The sequence below is a fragment of the Perna viridis genome, chromosome 1 (assembly GCF_037379345.1).
Source record: "Perna viridis isolate PV_CMFRI_1.1 ecotype Kerala chromosome 1, ASM3737934v1, whole genome shotgun sequence".
Classification (NCBI taxonomy): domain Eukaryota; kingdom Metazoa; phylum Mollusca; class Bivalvia; order Mytilida; family Mytilidae; genus Perna; species Perna viridis.
In genome coordinates, this window is record NC_142445.1 from 49889034 (window position 1) to 49901148 (window position 12115).

The window sequence follows — 12115 nt, forward strand, 5'->3', positions numbered from 1 at the left end:
TTAGTTTAACTTTGATATTTACAAGCAGGCAACAATATTATTGCCCAAGGGCAGTTAATTTATTTCTTATGTATTCTAAGACATTTTAGCGCTGAATCGCGGCCTGCGCGAATTTCAAATTGTCAAGATATAATTCTAAATAGAGCACACTGTTGTACAAGACTCATGTGAAGGGCTAAATAGTTGATTCCTGTCATAGTTTTAGGTTGAGTAGATACCACTTACGGGCTAAATACATTTACCAAGAAAAAGACCATTTTGCGGTTAAATTTAACGGGAAAGTATTTGATTTTAATGAAAATAAGATACCAATAGTACATTGCTAGCGCAATTCCTAAAACTATTTGGTACTAGTATCTTAAAAACAAAAGAATCACTGAACTCAATAAAAAACCAACATACAATACTTAAGAAAAGCAGGAAGCTTAGGAAACAAACTACGAACAAAAATATGTAGAGAAAAATAAAATCCGCGAATCAATGGTTTACCCAAAAGACCCCATAACGGGTCAAATCAAGTAGACGCGACATGTAAACATTGGAAATATATATTGAAAAAAATAAATCGATTTACCTACTAGAGCCCCATATACAATGAAAATGTAGAGTGTGTCTGTAATAGATGATGCAATGGACGACAATAAAAATTGAATTATAATAAAAATAAACGACAATACACCATTCAAAGGCTCTAAACGTTCCGATTGTGATTGATTGTTGGGGTTTAACGCCCAATCAGCAATATTTCAGCTAAATTCAGGCGATGAACATGAAATGAATGATAAAATGAAAATGGGATAGGACACATGGATAATGGGGTCGACAAATTTTGATTGCCACTGGAAATTGGGAGAGATGGGTAGGGTCGGGCAATTTAGCTTCCCCAGGCAGATCCCTATGCTTCCAACTCCGGGATAATACCACAGAAGGGTTAACGTGCGAGGAACGTGGCATCTTTCCCAACACGGTGCACCACTATGGTTTGCTGTCAGATTTTCCGAATTATGGCCTGACGATCCAAGCAGGAAACATGCCAGGGTCAACACATACTGCCTGGAGCACACAACCCAGTTGCTCTGTGGGCAGAGCGTCCTAGTCCCGGCCAGGGTTCTGAGCATTATTTGGTCGCCTTTTACAAGCTAAGCGCTGCGGGCCTATTCTTTTGACACCCGGGCCTACACAGGGCGTTCCGACTGGAACATTAATTGTAAACCTTAAAATTATCAGTATAATCTTTAGTGTTTAATCAAAATAGCAATATTAATTATTCAAAATGAATACAAAAATGATTAAACATAATTAAACAAACATAATTAAAACAATGATAAAAATGTATTTCCCAGTTGTAAATAATGCACAACACACACTTTACACCTATAATGTATTCAGAAAGCGCAATTAAGTGGTTAAAATCAATACACGGGTTATTGAAATCACCTGTGATATGGGAAGCTTTAAACATCTATTCAAATGAATTACACAATCAATTTAACGTCACAAAAATTAAATCACACACAGATAATAAAACTACACAAAAACAATGATAAAAACACCTGAGTTGCACCAAAATGTACGCATAAAGAAAGCCACTTAAATTAATACATTCGAAAAACCCGATAGAAGTACATCTGCTAAAAGAGTAGGGAACCCAATTAATAACATGATCAAAAGAAAGTAATCCAGAGAAAAAGACTAGACATGGAAGCAGACATAAACAGCAAAAAACATAAAGTAACTAAACTCATATATACAAAGTAACAAAAGCAAATGAGCAACTAGGACACCCTAAAAACTGGGAGCATGGACCAGGTGTACCGGTAGGGTAAGCGTCCTCTGCTTTTCGAGAAACACCCGCCGAGTTGCTCATAAAAAGTCAGGTCTGGGGTAGACGAAAGAGGAAAGGAGCACAGACACGTTGAACAAATCACTTTTCATGGCGCAGATGGATACATCGTAGAGATCCACGAGGTCATGATGACGACCAGAAAACTTTTGTAGTGATGACTTCAATCTTGTAGCAATATAACCCTGTTCCAGAAGCCTATTTGTTAGAACTCTATTAATAATACATAACTTTTTATACTTTTCTGTTTATAGAACACCATACTATATAATGACACTAATTAGGAATCTTAATGAGGATACTGATGGAGGTCTTTTCGTCCCTCCTAACCTGTAAGGCCCCCTTCCTATACCAAAAAGTCCCTGCGCTCCCATTATTAGTCATGGATTCTCAATCTAAGCCAACTTCCGATCACTTAAGGTCCAATTCCGGCCCCCTCCGTCTACCGGTCTCTTCCGGTCCTGGTCTTGGACCGAAAGGGATCGGTGGACGGAGGGGGCCGAAATTAGACCTTAAAAGCTACAGTTGTGCAGCTATATCAGTAGTATAGTATGAGCTCTAGTCTTATTACTTGTCGGGTGGTGCAGGATTGTGTAATCCCAATGCGCATGACATCCACCATCCTGCACCACCTGACAAGTAATAAGACTAGAGCTCATACTATACTACTGATATAGCTGCACAACTGTAGCTTTTAAGGTCTGCAAATAACGTTAAGTAATAACATTCAGTAGCAGTGTCTACATATGTGTTTACTTCCGTACGTCTGCATCTACACTTGTATATATTGATTAAAAGAACAATCAAAGGAACCAAGGTTATAGTGGTAATCAAAAGAATGTCATCCGGGGACAAAGACCAGACATAGAAAACAGGTATACACAACAAAGAACATGAAGTAACTAAAATCATACATACGAAGCAACAAGAATTGTTTTGTTACTCTTATCAGGATCCATCTTAGATTGATGCTGATAAAATGAAATACTTCTATACTGGTACTTCATACGGTTTTATTTCACGGTATTACCAAAAGTAGCGTAATGACCGTTCAATTTCACCTTTTTATTAATAACTAATTGAAATAAACAGGAAAAATTGTCGAATGATATGAAAACGATGACACAAAGATTGTAAAAGGCGCACTCTGACTGGTCTAAGAATTGTAACCATACTCACGAAAGTGATCAAACATTAACAGCTTACCAAGGTCTTGAAGCTTGCATACCATTTTCAACAATGTGGACAAAATATTTCTTAAATGGCATCAAACTGTTCAAACTGTTAACTTGATCACATGTATCATATTTGTCTAAAGAGAGTATGGATTATGGGTTTAATGTGTATTAGAATTTAAACTTTAAGGTTATTTGTCAGTGTTTTAAAATATATTTCGATGAAAGGGCTACGTCATTCGATCCAGGATGAAACTCAAGAAAACTTACCCAAGAACCCAGCTGACGTAAACTTTTTTATACATCCGACTGACGATCCTCTTGCTTTCGACGTACCTAGGAGATACTTGGACGACCATTTCATGCTATTACCCCATCCCTTTACCAGTGTCATAGCAGGACCCACCGGAAGTGGAAAAACGATGTTTGTATGCCGATTCGTACAAAACGTGAAACACATGATGATGCCTAGACCTGATCGAATAACGTGATGCAACGATGTATACCAGACCATTTACGGAACCATGGAGGATGTCGACTGTGTACAAGGACTCCCTGACCTTGGCACCTTGGATCACAGAAAGAGACACATTGTTGTGATAGATGATAAAATGGGTGAGGTTGATATATCTACCTTGCATCTCTTCACGAAATATTCTCATCATAAGCGTCATGTTGCTGGTTCAGAATCTGTAAAAGAAAAACAAGTATCAAAGGACCATTAGTCTGAATTCCAATTACTTGGTTCTATTTAAATATCCCAGAAACGTATCAAAGGCCATGTCCATGGTCCAGCAAATGTTTCCCCAAAAGACAAACTACTTTTTGAAATCGTACGAGTATGGCACTGCCAAACCCCACGGCTATTTTCTGATCGGCATGGAACAGGGTACTCACGTTGAATTGAGATTGAGAAGGAACATTTTCCAATAGGAAATTCAGGATGTGTTCTCTTGGATGAGGAAAAGTATCAATAGAGATGAAAAAGGTCACTTCTTGGCCGACTGGCAAAGGAGATGGAAGCACCCGGACAAATTAAAGATTCTGGCGAGGGATTCATTTCACCAGCCGTGGTGACATATACGTGCAATGGACGAAAGTATGTATGATAGTGTGTTTTATTTTTTATTGTGTATTATTAGTTTTGTTAAGGGACGTGTTTCCTGGTGGAATTGACTCTTTCTTTGGTTGTAGTTTTTGACTTTGACTGACTGGTAAGTTTACACATTGTTGCTAATTTACTATGGTGTTATCCTGTGAACGTAAAAGTTTCGCAGTACTTGCCCAGCCGCATATCATTTATTTTTATTCTATACCTGATATAGTTTTCACTCTTATTGATAATATTTTTCATTCCAGAGATTTGTATAGTAAATAGTGACTTTAATACTTCGTGTCCTTGTTTATCATTGTATGCATATTTTGTCAGTGTAAGTAAGTCGGAAAAGTAGTTAGTACTTGTTGTTCAGTGTCAGTAATAGTGAGATACAGTAAGTTGTAGTAAGTACAATACACAAAGGATACCATGGCCCCCAAGCCGGAGACATCGCCTGTAGAACCGTTGTCATAAGAGGCTGCACAGTTATTGGATACGTTTAATAATTTTTTGTTTTTAGTGGAGGCAGAGTTGCTCATTTGCTTTTGTTACTTTGTATTTTTGACTTTAGTTACTTTATGTTCTTTGTTGTGTATGTCTGTTTTCCATGTCTGGTCTTTGTGCCTGGATTGCATTCTTTTGATTACCCTATAACCTTGGTTTCCTTGATTACTCTTTCACACCACTGGGTCGATACCTTTGCTGGTGGATTTTGTTCCCGAGGGTATCATCAACCCAGTAATACGATTTTTAAAATTAATGGTTTTAACAAGAGGAATGAAAGAAAAACTGGCTAGGACGTCGCCCAGTATAAAAAGATCCAAACCTGACAGCAGACCGGACACTCTGTTGCCTTGTAAGTATGTGGTGTCCCCAGATGGGATTCTTAGCACAGTCACATCTGATATGGAAAGTGCCCCGACCAATTCAACAAAAGGTACCCAATCACACGTTCAGTTTGCAGACCATCTATTCCAGTACACAAATTCTGACTATTTCAAGATTTAAATGATATATTTGACTACAACGATGACGAACCACATTGTACCATATCAAAATATGGTATTAAAAATTGCAAAACATTCTTATAACCGACTCTTACTTCTCCAGTTCCCTTACAAACAAAACCTTCCATACAAGAAGTCAAGATGACTTAAGTTGCAAATAAAAAAACTTAAAAGATGGAGTAGAATGCAACTTATGTGGTTTAGTATATGTCGGAGATACGCAACAACGATTAAACAAAAGAATGTGAGGTCATCGTTCGGGAATTAACACCACCAAGTTCCCGACAGTTTATCAACAAGATCATTCAATCCTCTCTATGAAAGTTCGTATTTTAGGAAAAAATTACCATCCTACAAACAGTCCCGTTTTAAGTAAAAACTATCGTAGGGAAAGAGAAGAGTACTGGATACGCAGACTAGGTACTGCAATACCTTACGGATCCAATGACAACATCAAAAGTATAGGAAACATATAACAATAGCATAAATGTGATGAAATTATCTGACAAAAATCCAAGACGGGAGAGGAGTCATGACCATCGACACTATACGTCACTTAAGTTACATGATATCTCCATAGATGGTCTCCTTCCTTTCATCCAAAAACCTCAAAAACCTGGACTTCATCACATAAGAACCAACTTTATTCTATACCTCTCACTCTACTACACTCCCTTTACAAAATAAGTTTTGACACTCCTGTATCTGACCCCACCTCATCATTATACAGACTTGTTGCCATCATTTTGGATATTGGTTTCCACAGACTCAGTTTGTGTGAAAAGTCAAGATGAAGAAAAACGATCATTTCTTCCACTACCGTTTGCCAACAAAGGTATAGATGCAATTAATTTGGCCAACCTCCTCCATCACAAAAACGTTACCAACAAAATTCCCCCACATTTCAAAGACAAATCCATACCAATTATTTCATATTCCTATACTTCACCCATTGCATCCAAAATTTTCAATTATAAAAGGCTATTGCAGAACCTCGAGATTGAGGACTTCAAGGCTAAACCACCTGACTGTTCTTGCAAAAACTCTCCATTCAAATACGGTCCTTCTGGTCACGTCGTTACGGGAGATTTGACCATCATCGAAAACGAATCTCTGCGTAATATCCTTTCTAGAGGTCCCAAGTACCGTGAACCACGCTCCATAAATTGGAATTATAACTTTAAAGTTCTTACGGATGCCGTCGAGGACTATGCAAGAAAATGGATAAAACGAGAACAAGAAGACATTGATTCTCTGTCAGAGTGGTTAAAGGCCGTGAGGTCTTTAATTTTGAAACGAATGAAAGTTTTAAGTAGGTCGATGAGTGCCAAGGCTACATCGGTTTTCAAAGACCCCAATGTAACAAAAACATTGTCTACTATACATGACAAGTATGTTGTCGTACCAGCAGACACATCACAAAACAACATTGTTTTTGTCTGCAAAACGTTTTACATCCAATGTTTATTATCAGAGGCAGACGTAGAAAATAATAGCAGTGATAAAACCTATACTGCGACCACACTCTCCAAATAAGAGATTGTGGGAAACCATAAATCTGTGCTATCCTCTTTTGGTCTCTCTACCAAGGACGATGATTGTGATTTAGCGTCTATGTACTGTATTCTTAAACCCCACAAGAATCCATACAAACAACGTTTCATAGCTGGATATGCAAAATGTACCCCCAAACCTCTTTCAAAACTTATAGCTTCTATACTCACAACTGTCAAAGAGGGTTTGCAGTCCTACCACAACACTTGTTACTCCCGTAGTGGTATTAATTCAATGTGGATCCTGAAAAATTCGAAAGATCTTTTGGAGACAATCAGTTCAAGACTATTATCTGAATATAATAGCATTAAAACCTATGATTTTTCACTGTATACTTCTATTCCCCATACTCAGTTAAAATCCCGACTTAAAAACATTATACATCGTTGTTTTTCCAAAAAAGATGGTACACCTAGATACAAATATATAGTTCTTGGTAGAGATTCCTTATACTTTTATTCGAAGTTTAAAATTGAGTTTCGTCTCGAGCCATACTTACTGAGACTCAAAAAATATCACAGAACAGTTATATGTAAACTTCGAACATGCAATATAAAATTTCCTATGGAAACAGGAAGATGGTACGGAACACCACAACATGAACGGGTCTGCACTTTATGTCGAACAGGTCTGGGGGATGAGTTTCATTATGTTGCTTTGTGCAATCATGATCTTGTAACCGAACTTAGAAATAAGTATATTCCAGGTTACTATACAGCCAATCCGAATGTTAATAAATTGTATGGAATGATAATGTATTGTAACACAAATGTATTGACTAACCTTTCTATCTTCATCGCAAAAGTTGCAAAACTTTTGTAGGCACACAGTAATCCTATATATAAATATATTTTTTTAAATTGTATACTAGTACACATATTGTCACATTAATCCGCTAAACCTATATGAGAGTTTGACTTTCTTTTATAAACGTGTTGTAAAATACAAACCACGTGATATAATTTCCGGTGATGATAAGGCTAAATGTACTTTTGAATTTCAATACATTTGTGTGACAATGAATTAGTGTATTTTGTTTTTGTGTATTTAAAAATATTGTCTGTTGTCTACTCATTTCGTTTCCATTGTAAACTGTATATATATATTCGCTCCTGTTCCGTAGCATGAACTACGGCTGAGTGTTTTTCTAAATAAAAGTAAAGTAAAGTAAAGTAAAAAAATAATTCCAAATCATCTTCCAAATCTACTGAGAAAGATGTTCACAAAATGCTGGAATTTTTAATCGACAGCATATTTGTCCAGTTTGGTGGACGTGTTTTTCAACAAATGGTTGGCATTCCAATGGGAACAAATTGTGCTTCTTTACTTGTTGACCTATTCCTCCACTCTTCTGACTTCAAAGCTGATCTGATCCGAAAGAAAGAATATCGTTTGGCTAGATCCTTTAATCTCAGTTTCCGCTATAAGATGACGTATTATCTTTAAACAATCCTGATTTCGGGGATTTGATACATTGCATCTACCCAAAAAAACTTGAGATAAAGGATACTACAGACACTGTGAAGTCAGCCTCATATCTTGACCTTTACTTAGAAATCGATGGTAAAGGAAAACTATTGACCAAACTTTACGACAAACGTGATGACTTTTCATTCAAAATTGTCAACTTTCCTTTCATCTGTGGCAACATCCCTTCTGCTCCTGCGTATGGAGTGTTCATATCACAACTCATACATTCTTCCAGAGCTTGCCGAAACTACGCAGGCTTTTTTGTATCCCGCTAGAACTCTAACAAATAGGCTTCTGGAACAGGGTTATGTTGCTACAAAATTGAAGTAATCACTACAGAAGTTTTATGGTCGTCATCATGAACTCGTGGATCGTTATGGTGTATCAGCACTATGAAAACTGATTTATTCAACAGTTCATAGTTTTTCTTTCCTCGTCTGTCCACCCCCGGACTTGACTTTTTATGAGCAACTCGGCGGGTGTTTCTATAAAAGCAGAGGACGCTTACTCTACTGGTGCACCTGGTCCATGCTCCCAGTTTTTAGTTGAGTCCCGAGTTGCTCATTTGTTTTGTTACCTTGTATGTATGATTTTAGTTACTTTATGTTCTTTGTTGTGTGTGTCTATTTTCCATGTCTGATCTTTGTCCCTGGATTGCATTCTTTTGATTACCGCTATAACCTTGGTTCCCTTGATTACTCTTTAAGAAGATGGGTGTAAACCGAAATGCGATACCGCTGACGACCTCAATAACTGGATGATAGCGCATCTTAGATCACAGCGATTGGTACCTGATATTAAACCCCAACCCAGTGAGTAATTGCTGCAAACACAAAAAGATACCAAATCGTCAAAGTTGTCTTTGATGCACCATCCAAAAATTACCTGGTTTTCTGGTAATGAACCCAAGTCTTGAGAAACTTCTTATGAGTTTTGGAAGCATGAAGTCAAATGCTTGTTGAAACAGTCCTATGAAACCGACGCCATATTAAACGCCGTCAGACGATACTTGAGAGGAGAAGCTGGTTATGTAGCTTTACGATTACCGCTAGAAGCAAACATCCATGAAATCACCAACGAGTTGGATTCTATCTATGGTAGTGTCGACAAGAAATAATAACTCATGGAATTCTACGGTTCCCGCCAGAGAAGATGAATCTGTAACAAGTTGGAGCTGTCGACTGGAAGGTATTTTAGGGAAGGCAGTTGAACGTGGTCTTGTACACTGCAGTGAAATTGGTGGTATGCTCTACTCGATGTTGTGGACCGGACTTAAACCTTCTCTTAAGGACATCTCGGGATACAAATACGATACCATAAAAGATTTTGACGGATTAAGGATTGCTTTGAGACAGATAGAGAGCGACCATTGTCACCGAGAGTCTGCCAAACCATCGAAGCCACAAACCAGCAAGACAGCTTGTGATGTTAAAGAACCGTCCGAGATGGATGAACTTAAAGGAATGATCAACCAACCAACTACAGAAGTTAACATTTTTATCAATGGACTCACAATACAGGCACTTCTCGACACAGGCTCAACCGTTTCAACAATTAGCGAAAGTTTTTACAAGAAACATTTGTCAACACCACTTATCAAGACTGAATCCATTTTGGATATAGAGTGTGCGGATGGTCAACAGCTTCCATATATAGGTATGACAGAAGCCGATATATAGCTGCCAGGTTACGACAAACCACATCCATGTATCCTGTTGATAACACCAGACAGCCGATACAGTTGCCATGTACCACTTCTGTTAGGAATCAATACCTTAACCTGTATGATGAATTCCCTTCGAGAAGAAAAACGTGGCCGTTTTTTTACAGCGGGATGGCTTAACTACTCCATGGTACTTAACGTTTCGGTGTATTCTGTAAAGAGAGCAAGAGTTGGTGAAGCGCAATAACAGTCTTGGACTCATTAAGAATGGGGAACGTAACAATGTCATAATTTCACCGAATTCCAGCACCACTATTTCAGGGTACATCGACAAAGAATTACTACACCTGCAATGCTTCACCCATGTAAATTTGCTAGAAATTCTGAAAATTTTGATATCGGGCCATCCCTCATTTCATATCAACATGGACAGACTCGTCAAGTTACTGTAACCATGACCAACATTACCGCTAGAACAATAAGCATACCGCCAAGAGCTATTATCTGCGAACTACAACCTGTTACCATCGAATCAACACCTACGTACCATCAGAAGAAGAAGTTTCAAAGATTTTTGACCAGATAAAGATTACAAAGAGCGACTTAACTGTCACAGAACTTGAAGCTGGACTTGATCTCATATGGAGCTACATGGACATTTTCTCCAAGGCAGACGAGGACGTAGGCCGTACAAAAAATAGTGCAGCATCGCATTGACCTTTTAGACGAGAAGCCATTTAAGCAACGTTATCGTCGGATACCACCAGCAGCATATGAGGAAGTCCGATCTCATCTTAGACAGTTGTTAAATGCAGGCATCATCAGACCATCCGACAGTCCATTTGCTTTAAATGTAGTTCTAGCCAGAAAAAAGATAAATCGCTTTGCCTATGTGTTGATTTTCGGCAGCTAAACCTGAACATCAAAGACAGTTATTGCCTTCCTAGAATCGAGGATTTGTTAGACTGTTTGGCAGGAAGTACATATTTTAGCACGGTAGATATGAAGTCTGGATACCACCAAGTCGAGATCATGGAAGAACACAAAGAAAGAACTGTCGGGCCTCTCGGATTTAATGAGTATAATCGGATGCCTTTCCGACTGACGAACAGCTACTTACCAACGTTTAATGGATGATGTGCTCAGTGATTACCATCTACGCATATGTTGTGTTTTCATCGATAATGTGATCATTTTTTGCAGAACTTGCGGAGAACATCTGAGAAATTTGGAGTTAGTATTGGAGCGGATAAGACAGGCAAACTTAAGTTGGCACCGAACAAGTGTTCGTTTTTTCAGCAACGAGTAAATTTTCTTGGCCACACCGTGTAGCAGAACGGAGTTGAAGTAGACCCAGATAAGAAAGACCGTATATTCAACTGGCCCACACCGACATCACCTGAAGATGTCCGTCGATGTCTTGGTCTTGCAGGTTATTACCGACGTTTCATAAAGAATTTCAGTCAATTAAGTAAACCGCTGTCAGCACCATCAGGAAAAAAACCGCAGGAAAAAGAAATCACAGCGAGATTGGAAATGGGGAGAGGAACAGCACCAAACTTTTAACCACCTTCAGCAACTTTTGACATCAGTGCCTATTCTCAGTTACCCAGACAGCAAGCTATCGTATGAAGTTCACGTTGACGCTTCCGGTACTGGACTAGGAGGAATACTTTACCAGAAACAAGGCGACTACAAGAAAGTCATCAGTTACGCAAGTCGAGGCTTGACAAAGGTATAGATGAATTATCCTTCGCATAAGTTGGAGTTTCTTGCTCTTAAATGGGCTATAACGGATAAGTTTAAGGATTATCTTTATGGGGCCACATTCATCGTAATTACCGCCAGCAATCCGCTTACATATGTTCTGAATACTGCAAAATTTGATGCAACAGGTCATAGATGGCTTTCGGACCTAGCTACATTCAACTTTAATATTTTGTATCGACCTGGACGAACCAACTCAGATGCAGATGCTTTAAGCAGATTACCTCAGCAGTCCATTGAACCCATAATCATTAACAACGACACAATTGCTGCCATATGTAATTCGGTTGTTCAAACTCCGCTTGTGGAATGTTTACTAGTCAACCTTACAGAAATAGTTCAAACTGAAGAATTACCAGGAAATTATTAATTAGAGGAAAGCTCAGATGAACGACAGTACCATCAGGCGTTGGATCCATACCATAATCAACGAAGAGTCACCGATGAAAGAAGATTCACTAAAGCGTCAGTATAAGAACATGAAAATCATCGCCAATATTCTTTAAAGAGAGGTAACCATCAACGACGATGTCAAGAAGC

At 38.4% G+C, this 12115-nt stretch overlaps 1 pseudogene; it reads left to right on the top strand.

Annotated features, from left to right (window-relative positions):
- Window positions 1–3542: 3542 nt before the first annotated feature.
- LOC148629181 (uncharacterized) lies at window positions 3543–11945 on the top strand (annotated as a pseudogene).
- The last annotated feature ends 170 nt before the right edge of the window (window positions 11946–12115 follow it).